The sequence below is a fragment of the Ischnura elegans genome, chromosome 10 (genome assembly GCF_921293095.1).
Source record: "Ischnura elegans chromosome 10, ioIscEleg1.1, whole genome shotgun sequence".
Classification (NCBI taxonomy): Eukaryota; Metazoa; Arthropoda; class Insecta; order Odonata; family Coenagrionidae; genus Ischnura; species Ischnura elegans.
The window spans coordinates 977,754-988,843 of record NC_060255.1 but is presented as its reverse complement, the minus strand read 5'-3'; the positions used below and the strand labels follow the sequence as shown (position 1 = coordinate 988,843).

The window sequence follows — 11,090 nt, the reverse complement described above, 5'->3', positions numbered from 1 at the left end:
TAATAGGAATAGGAAATAGCTTTTCTGGTGAAATACCTTGCGAATGAAAAGGAGAATACGAATTCAGTCACCGTTTGCCAATCTTTTCGACAAATTGTATTGGCTGTAGCCAGGAAGAACCAAAGTCAGGCCCTAATCACAGCAAATGCACGGCGGTACATTTCTTGCGGAATTCACCCAATTTTAACCATGTTTACGCTGTGAATGGAATTCACATGAAGGCATCAAACAAAGTGAAGTACCTGGGAGTTACGATAATTTCGAAACTCTCATGGGGGACATTATTAGGAATATTACAAATAGCCCAGAAGAAGTTAGGATTCGTCAGTCGTATTGTGGGAAGATTTTCAGATGAGAAAGTAAAAGAGAAGTGCCATTTCGCAATTGTTCAACCACACCTTCAATATGCAGCCAGCGCATGGGATCCGGTGCAGAAAGACATAACCCGCGAACTAAACAACATACAAAGGAAGGCTCTGTGTTTCGTCAAAAACTGTTACGGGCTTACAGATAACATTACCCAGATGTTAAGCGAATTAGACTGGGAGCAGCTAGAGACTCGGAGGCTGAACTCTAGGCTTAGATTGCTCAAACAATTGACAATAGACATCTTCAGGAGCACCACTGAGCACATCATCTTAGAGCCCCACTATATTTCCAGGTCCTGCAAGCGATAAATTAAAAGAGATATTTTGACAAAGATGGATTTGGGAATTCATTTTTCCCCCGAACCATGGAGAATAAAAGACTACAGTGAATGCAGGGCATAATTTTGTTTGAGCACTTGCTTTTCATACATGGATGGCTGGTGTCCTAACTTCCCCGTCCTCAAGCCAATTTAGGTGGCTTGCGGGGTAGTATGTAGATGTAGAATCTACTTTGAATCCGGTCCTCGATAAAAAATTAACTTTAAAGTTGACTTAAAGTTGAGCCAAGTGTCACCCCATACTCCGCGGAAATGGGGATTTGCAAAAATAAGTAAATTTCATTCATCGGATCGCTGCCTCCAACTGGTGCTATGCCTTCTTAATAGATAGCAAATTTCTCAAGAAATACGTCTCAACGTAAGTAATATTAATGCTATACAGCAACATCTATTACCACCAAAAAAACTTTTCCTACACATAAAGCATTATATATTGCTGCCTCTATGCGTGTATGGTATAAACTTTATCGTAACGCATATAAAAAAACTTAATAAATGCATCATAAATACGGCCAGAGAGTAGAAGAGAGGGCCAGCCCTTATGGGGAAAAAGATATACATGTGTTGTTGTGAATTGCTGTCAAGAGAGGGCAGTGACGTACTCCCGCATGGGTTAGCTGACCTTGGGTCCTCTCCTTCCCCTCTTTCCCTCCAAAAACTGTTTAACGGGGGGACACTCAGGACAGTCGACACCTCAGTCCGACGGGAGATGAAGTCAGATCGGGCTGTGTGTGGGAGAGAGCTGTTGGGACAAAAGAAACATGGATAGGAGGGATTGTTTTATCACCTAGCGAGCTGCATCTTCCTCGAATCCTTCCCTCTTCTCTCTGCTTGGCTATTCCAGTTACTGCTAAAACAGTCTCATACAGTTCAAAGAATGTGGTCTGAAGAGAAAGAAATTTCAGGGGGACAGGGCCCCAATTTGATGGTTATAAGTGAAAAATGAAGCATCCTTCATTATTGAAAATTTAGGTAATTTAACCTTGTGATGTATGATTTTTGTGTGTCACTTGTTTTTGGTAATTTTAAGTGTAGGGGACAAGGTGGCATTGTGTGGGTTCCCGGATATCCGGTGCAAGGTGTACGGCCGTATGGCCGCGGTTGTATCGTTGGATTGTGTTAAATAAATCTGTGTAAAGTACCGCGTGTGTTTTCAATCAACCAACGTTGGGTGTAACAAACACGACAGTTGGCGACGACGGTTGGGATAAGTTTATAAATTGTGATTTTTATGAAATGGCGACGCCGTTGGTGACTAATTCGCTTATTGGGCGCATGGACCCGTTTGATCCGGAAAAGGAGGACTTCTCTTCGTACGCAGAACGTTTTGAGCAATTTTTCTTGCTCAATGGCATATCACAGTCAAGCGTGCAAGTGCCGTTATTTATAACTTTTTGTGGAGCGTCCACCTACACGCTCTTAAAAAACATCCTGTTTCCCAAGAAGCCGTATGAGCAGCCGTTCGAAGTGCTTCCCAAGTAACATTGACCGTTGGGCCTCGGTTGGGGAACCGTAGTCACGGTTGGCTCATTGTGGGTGGATATGCCTACCAAATTCCGCTGTTGGCCCAACGCAGATATTGTTCGTTGGCCCAACGAAACGGTTTATGCTATTGGCCCAACGGAAATCCCCAACGATGGCCCTACGAAATGGATTATCATTGGGCCACCGTTGGGACATCATACCATTTCCTCAATTTCCGACATGAGCGCTGCAAACAAAATTCCGACAAGATCTTCAACGTACAGATGGGCGAAATTCCATTGTAATCGATTTATTGTATCAAATGCTTATCGGATCGGTAGCATCTATTCATTAAAAAATAGGGATGGCATAATCGATTGCTTTGACAGTCAGTGCTACCGACTATGTGATGTATCCAATTATATTCCAAGTTGATATATCAAATGAAGTTAATGCCAAACAAATGGTAAGCTTTACCTCATCTCTCATCATATCGTAATGCGTCAGATTCACGTGACTTTGTAAATTAGTGGTATTCCTACACGTAATGATAAATTTACTGCAATATAATGACATTTCGCAGTTTTTCCCAAGTTTTTATGAAAAAATTTCCATAATTGACTTTCTAAGGGAGCCGTATAAATTTTTTCTTTCACTAGAATATACAGTCTACTTGGATTAAATTTCAAAATAACAATATAGCCGCCGGCAGGGGCGCAGCTAAGAATTAAGGCTAGGCCCTATTGGAAAATTCTTATAAGTCTTACAGAAATTCTTATAAGAATTCTGTAAGACTTACAAGATTCTATAAGTCTCACACAAATTCTTATAGGATTCTATAAGTCTTACAGAAATTCTTATAAGAACTCTGCATTTCTCAGAATTCTATAAGAATGTTGTGCGGGTTGCATACCTTTCGGGTTTTTATCCAGCAGGCGTCACCATAACTTATGCTGGCAACTGATAATTATTTAAGGAATTCTGCATAAGAAAATTTTTGGAAATTATGTATAACTCTTTTTTAAGTAATGTTCTGCTAATTTTATGGTGTTTTCAGCATGGTATTTTACATAAATGGTTCCAAGAAGCGGAGGCTTCTTTAATGCGACTTGTTAGTATATATATATCCCGGAGGGCACATGAAAAATTTTAGACTTATAAGATCTGTCTGTTTCGAGTCTAACTTAACCGATGGAAGTTCGATATGGGCCGTGAATAAGCACGATGTATACTACGATTGCATACGTTGCAGGATACGGTTCACATGGTTCCCTAGCAACCTAACAACCAAAACTTGTTTGGTTGTTAGGTTGCTAGGGATTGCTTATATATGTTAATCATTCACTATGTCTTTGTGATAGCAGTTAAATAAAATAAGTCGAGTGCTTCTAACAAAAATAAGGCATTGACCTCATTTGGTAAGTCTTACAAAACTGGCATTCCTAAAATCATGTCACCTTAAACAGATAGTTTCGTGGAATTTGAAACTTTTCATCATTAATATAGATAGTCGATATGTAAATTTTTTTCAGATTGTGGCATATCTAGTATAAGTGGAAGTTTTAATGAAAACAGTGTTTCAATGGACAAAGAGAGTGATTTAGTCCTCTCTGAAGAGAATGACATTGAATTTGTATGAGTAAACCTAAATAACATCTGCACAATTATTATTTTATGGAAAATACATCAACTATTATACTTAATCAGTGTTTCTGTGTTTCCTATTAATATCCCTAAACCTTGCACTTATTAATCCAATTAAGTAAAATGGACTAAACTTAAAAATTTCGTTACCGAAGACCAGAGAATAGGAATTGTGAAGGCAATTGAATCAAATAACTCAGGGGTGTACACCTTGCAGTGTGACATGTTTGAAATTAAGGAGGATGTCTTTGAATTACCTCTTAGAAGTGGTACCATTGGTATATTTGTAGTAAATAAATTAGTACCTGGATGCAAATTGCAGTCCACCCAGATTTTATCTAAGTGTGTTTTGTTGCCCTACAAAGAAGATGGACAGTTTTTGTGTGTGCCATATTGTAATATGGAAAGGTGCTGTTGAAATTTTCCTAATTTTGTCCTAATAAAAATTGTCCTAACTTGTGAAAATAAAAGTTGGGGACCTTCTAAACTGATATTGATTTTTTGTTTTCCACTTTTAACCACTGTAACCTTACTTTGTCCTATAAAATTGATTGTTAATGTATTTAATTTCATTGTTGTTTTATAGGGAGTTAAAGGTAAAGATTCTATCTACCGGTATCGTATCAAGTGAGAAGGTTAATTAATTTAACTCTCATTCTACAAAAATGAGAAATGCCAGTAAAATATAGCTTTTGTTGGGAAACGGATGGCAGAATTTAAAAGGGCCAACGGTGTATCGTTGGAGAGGGGTTGGCCTCTGGTTGGGAATACGAAGGCCCGACTGTAATGCTCTGTTGGCCCATCGTTGGGGAATCGTTGGTTGGGATACGGTTGGCGAGGTGGCCAAATCATACCATAGGCCAACCACTGTGTCCCACCATCTGCCAACAGAGGGCCAACCAAAAATGTTACTTGGGTTTTGTCTACGCTAAAGTCGCACTTTTCCCCAAAGCGTCTGACAATTTCGGAGCGTTACAAATTTTATTCCCGTTCGCAGCAGGTGGGAGAAAGTGTTAAGGAATTCATAATTGCCTTGAAGAAACTGGCCGAATTCTGTGAATTTGGTGACTTTCTTAATGATGCGCTAAGGGATAGGCTTGTGTGCGGCCTGGAGTCGACTGTGGTGAGGCAGAGGCTTCTGCTAGAGAGCCAGCTAACGTTTGAGCAGGCGTGCACGATTGCCGCGGATGTGGAGTTAGCCCAAAGGAGTTCCGCCTTGGAATCGGCAAAACCGCAAGCCGAAGTGGATGCTGTTCGCTGTAGAGTCACCGCCCCAGACCATCGCCAGCGACCGCAGCAAGAGACGGCTCCATGGGGGAGAGAATCCGCTCCTGCGCATCGGGGGTCACGGCAGTGGAGCACCCGGCCGAGCAATGGACCTCAGAGAGGCGGTTCTTGTCAGCGGTGCGGCCGTTTCCATCGCGAGGATTTGTGCCCGGCCCGTGAGTGGGAGTGCTTCAGGTGTCATCGAAGGGGGCATTCCTCTAAAATGTGCCGGAGTGGCAATGTCCGCGAGGTGTATTTGGACGAATGGCAAGATGATCAGCCCCATCAATCTACTGAATCGAGGTCAGAGTATGTTCCTCTAAGTAATTCAATTGTTCTTCCAAGAGAAATGGTAACTTCCCAAGGAGGAAGAAAAGTCAAAATGACATCACTTTGACCTCAAAATGACCCACGAAAAGTCACTATTCAGTCATAACCGTGAAGGTGACTTTTTGCGGGTCATTCTGATGTCAAAGTGACGTCATTTTGACTTTGAATTCATTTGTAGATGTTTTCATTAAAAGTGAGAGCATATAAAAAAATTATCAAATATTGTCTACGATACTGGCTCTCCCTGCATTCCAACCTGAAGGTTGGTTCGGAAAGGTGAGGGTAGAGCTCACCCCTGACACTTAATCACACAACCGCGCATGCGAATATCACACCATAAGGAGGGGGGCCAGTTCCTTTCCATGGGCTAGTTCTACAGATAATTATTAATTTTGGGGAGCCCAAAGCTTCACCCCAGGTTTGAACTCCTGGGACCCATCTCCCAATAGCCAATGGCTAGATCCAATAGGCCACTAACACAGTGGCATAGCCAGGTTTTAGGTCTAAATTTAAAAGCCTTAAAATTCTCCCCTCCTTCCTTTCCCCTATTGATACCCCAAGACGTGATTGCGCCACTTGCCCAGGGCGATATGTATCGTGAAATATCGCGATAATTAATTATATCGGGAATACGAATTCGAGTTTCGTACATTATCGAAAAATCATTGTCCGATAAAAGTGGCCCAATAAAAGTATTGGGACTGATAGAATATCGGAACCGATAAAATATCACGATATATCGTCCAATAAAAATATCGGGTGCAATAAATTAACTGAGCCATTAAAAATATCGGAATCGTTAAAAATAGTCTTCCGATAAAATACTACGGAACTACTATTATAAGGTAGAAATATCCTTTCGATAAAATATAAAGATATATCATCCGATAAAAAATATCGGGCCTGATAAAAATCGCCATTTGATAAAATACTACGCTTGATAATCCGATAAAAAATTGCCACTGCTAAAATATCGCGAAATATCATCCAATAAAAATTGCTGCTCGAATAAAATATCACGATTTATTGTCTTATAAAAGCCGCAGCCGCGATAAAACATCGTGATTTATCACCCGATCGCGTCGTCGCGCGCGATAAATTATCATGTTTTGGCATCGGAAAATTAGTTTGGGAAACTGTTTATGGCTGGAATATGTATAGGGTTGGCCTTCGTTTATGCTATACCATAAATCGGTTCGTTAAAAACTTACTAATGTATGGTATATCGCGATATTAAATAGGAGGTATTTTTTCATCGAATTATATAACGTGATATATTTTATCTGAAGGCAAATTTTTATCGGGCTGGAGATTTTTTTATGAAATGATACATCGTGGTATTTTATCGGTAGGCGATTTTTATGGGCCCTGATATTTGTATCGTCCGATACAAATATTGGTTTAGGATATCGTCATGTTTTAATGGATATCGGATGATATTTATGATGATTTTTTTGTTCTCGATATTTTTATCGATTTTCGTCCGAGATTTAATGACGATATATGATAATTGTTCCTTAAAAATGGTCTATTATTCGCTTTTACCGCAAGAAAGTCCCCGGGAACGAACCTATTTCGCCAAAATATTTCGAAGGAAATCCGTGACGCGCCATTTCTAAACTAGAATGCGCCGCGGTTTTTTTAAATAACTCATCGTCGCTGATTGCTGCATTTGCGTAAGAAATAATTAAGCTTCTCCTCGTTTTCAATAATATTTTCGGTGAGAGCCCGTGCGTACGTCACTACGGGAATAATAGTCAATAATAAATATCCGTCTTCATTTCAAATCAACAATGGAGCGTTCGTTATCTGCCATTTCTTGATTTATTTACGTTTGTTTTTACAAACGAGACAAGAGATTGCAATCATACAGGAGAGGAAAAGGAAATGAAAATTTGCTTTATATTAATCCAGAAGATGGGATGTTTGAAGCAGCTAATATGCCAAAAGTTCTCTGGATGACGAGAAGGATTTAAACAACTTTGAAGAGCTCCTGAAAACCTCATGTCTCTTCAAATCATTTGTGAGTAAATTGACTGTTATCTGCTCTACATCATCCATCAAATTAACCCTTCTATTTTCCCTTCTTGAGCCATATGAAAAAGTTAAAATTTATTTTGGTTTCCTTTCTCACAGGTTTAACATCTTAGACAAATTGCAGTTGATCATACTGATGGAGTTTTCGGCCCATGCGACCAGATATATGCGTACAAATGAATTTGCTCGCTGCATCAATTGGGATGGAGAGCTTGGAAAAATTATGTTCAACAACCCCTACATCAATACCTTAAGGCTATATGCAGTTAGTATCAATTTTTCTATTTAATGTATCATCAAAATTAGAAACTTTCAGCTTCTTGATGTTATTTTTTCCTTTGTTTGCAGTCCCACGATGGAAGAATTTCCCTGAGGATAAAGTAATGAAAACGAAGGCAAAGATTCAGCGGTGGTTCAAGACAATTGCTTAAGCAACTAGAGGCAACTGAAGGGAAAGGAAATGCAACAAAATCAACTGAAATGGCCAATGTAGATGATTTTTCTCGATTTGTATTTGAAGAGGGAGAAAAGGAACATTAAAAGGAAAATTAAAAACAAATCCTGAGGAATTTCTTCTTGTAAAATCTATCTGTTTTTTGTTGCAATAAACCCTAATAAAGGTTGAGTTTCATATCTGAAGTGTTTAATTATCCCTAAATGACAATCTAAATACAGAAATTATAGTATGAATTGTCATTAGAAGAACAAATAGATTTGGTCACAAATAGATTTGGTCACAAATAGTCAAAGTGAGGTCAAAATGAGGTCAAAATGATAGGTAGTCATTTTAGGTCATATTGACATCATCATGAGTCACGAAGGATGTCATTTCAAGGGACCATTTTGAGGTCACCGTGACTACCAAGCCATGACTTGAAAATGACATCAAGATGATGTCATAATGACTTTTCATTCCTCCTTGGGTTGTTCTAATGTGCCCACAGTTAGTTCGGTGTCAGGTAGCGCTCCTGTGATAATTAATATACTTGTAAATGGAATACGTCTAGCTTTTGAAGTTGATAGTGGAGCTAGTGTGTCCCTAATTTCTAAAGACACTTACAAGAGTTTCTTGAGTGGTATTTTTCTTAACAAATGTTCCCTAGCCCTTAAGTCTGTAACCGGAGATCAACTTTGTGTCCATGGGAAAATAAGTGTAAATGCATCCCTTCCAGAGAGTGGGAAAAGTAAAGGTCATCCTTTAGAATTGATTGTTGTCTCGTCCAAGGGAAAAATAAAACCACTGTTGGGTCGACCATGGCTGGATGCCTTTCCAGGTTGGAGGAAGGTGTTCCTGGGCAGTGTAAATGATGTAAAACAATTGAGTATGGAAATGGAGGGCATGTCCATTTTTCAATTTGAATCTAAACCTGATCCCCAAGTAAGGGTGTGTGAGTCAATTCTAAATGTCGAAGAAATGGTTTCAAAGTATGTTTACAGGTTCCCTGGTGTTTTTAATAGTAAGAAATCTGATAGCATTAATCTTTTTAAGGCAAATCTGGTAGTGAAGGAGGGGGCTACTCCGATATTTCACCGAGCTTACTCAGTTCCATTTGCATTAAAAGCTGAGGTTCAGAGGCAGCTGGAAGAAATGGTGCAGGGTGGGATATTAAAACCCGTTCGCCATTCTGAGTGGGCTTCCCCTATATTGTGTGTACCAAAACAAGGTGGGGGGGTACGAATTTGTGTGGATTTTAAGGTAACACTAAATAAAGTCCTGGTCACTGATTTTTACCCATTGCCAAAATTGGAGGAGGTCTTTGCTTCATTAGCTGGAGGAACTGTCTTTGTCACTCTAGATCTCCAAAATGCATACTTGCAACTCGGAGTGGGCTTGGAGTCCCAGAAGTACCTCACCATAAATACTGACCAGGGATTATTTCAATTTACCCGCCTACCTTTTGGCGTTTCTAGTGCACCTGGAATATTCCAGTCAGTAATGCAGGAGATTCTCAAGGGATTACCAATGGTAGTGTGTTATTTGGATGACCTTTTGATCTCTGGAAGGGATTTTCAAGATTGCAAAAACAGAGTGGAAATGGTATTAAAGAGACTGAATGAATATAATGTAAAAGTGAACATTGCCAAATGTAAGTGGTTCTCTAAATCTGTTGACTATCTGGGTCATACTATCAATGCGGAGGGTGTTCGACCAATGGCATATAAAATGGATGCCATTGTGAAGGCTGAACCTCCCAAAGATGTCACTCAGCTGAGGTCTTATGTAGGGATGTTAAACTTCTACCATAGATTTTTGCCTAACCTCTCAAGTGTCATAAAACCTTTGCATAATATGACTAAGAAAAATGCTTCTTGGGAATGGACTGAGGAGTGCAACCGAGCCTTTGAAGATAGCAAAAAATTACTTTTAGGACATTCCTTATTGGTGCATTATAACCCCAAGTTCCCCATCCTGGTTTCAGCTGATGCGTCTTCTTATGGGGTAGGGGCAGTCCTAAGCCACATAATTGAGGGTGTGGAAAAACCTGTGCTGTTTGCATCAAGTACCCTTTCGGCTGCACAACAAAACTATTCTCAGTTGGACAGGGAAGCATTAGCTCTGATCTTTGCAGTTAAAAGGTTCCACAAGTATCTGTATGGCCAGAAGTTCACACTCATCAGTGATCATCAACCCCTTCGCCATATCCTAGCTCCTGATAAGGGAATACCGACTGTTGCAGCTGCAAGACTTCAAAGGTGGTCAATTGTTCTAGCTGCTTATGAATATAAAATAGAGTATCGTAAGTCTGCCTTAATGTGTCCTGCAGATGCACTTTCTAGGCTTCCAATTTCCTCAGAAGACTGTGTTGAAAATGTACTCAGTGTGCTCCCCATTAATTTTCCATTGACCTACAGTGAAGTTGCTGAAGAAACTGCCTCAGATGTAGTTCTAAGTAAGGTTATGGAATTAACTAAGCAAGGTTGGCCACATTTTGTTGAGGATCATGCTATTGCTCCCTTTTTCCGACGAAGGTTTGAAATTTCTTTGGAAAATGGCTGTCTTCTTATGGGCACCAGGGTAATTATTCCTAAATCCCTGCTGGAGTCAATTTTGAGATTATTGCACGATTCCCATCCTGGTATTGTGAGAATGAAAGCTTTAGCTCGCTCAGTGTGTTGGTGGCCAAACATGAATAGGGATATTGAAGATATGGTCCGAAACTGTGAACAGTGCCAGGTTTCAAATTTTAGACCAGATTGTTCGGCAAATGTAGCCTGGCCTATGGCTGATGTTTGGTGTAGGTTACATGTAGATTTTTTTGTAATACAGCAGAAAATGTTCCTTATTGTGATTGATAGCTGTACTAAGTGGATTGAAGCCTTTTATATGCCATATGGGACAAATTCGCAAAAAGTGTGTGAGCATTTAAATAATTTGTTTTGTACTTTTGGTTTCCCTTTGCAATTAATGTCTGATAATGGCCCACCCTTTGATTCCAAACATTTTATTGAATTTTGTAAGTCAAAAGGCATTGAGGTCCTAAAGTCACCTGCCTACCACCCTCAATCAAATGGCCTTGCAGAAAGGGCAGTTCAGACCATTAAGAAAACCCTAAAAAAGGAACTGAGCTCTAGTACGGCAGACAGCAAAAACATTCAAGGGGTTCTTAATAAAATTTTGTTTTCTTACCGTACCACCCCCCTT

General features: G+C 39.8%; 1 long non-coding RNA gene across 1 annotated transcript; it reads left to right on the top strand.

Annotated features, from left to right (window-relative positions):
- Nucleotides 1-7,065: 7,065 nt before the first annotated feature.
- On the top strand, nucleotides 7,066-8,016 carry LOC124166796. Its single transcript, XR_006866513.1, has 3 exons — nucleotides 7,066-7,433; nucleotides 7,547-7,712; nucleotides 7,796-8,016. It is a non-coding gene; the product is annotated as an uncharacterized LOC124166796 (long non-coding RNA).
- The last annotated feature ends 3,074 nt before the right edge of the window (nucleotides 8,017-11,090 follow it).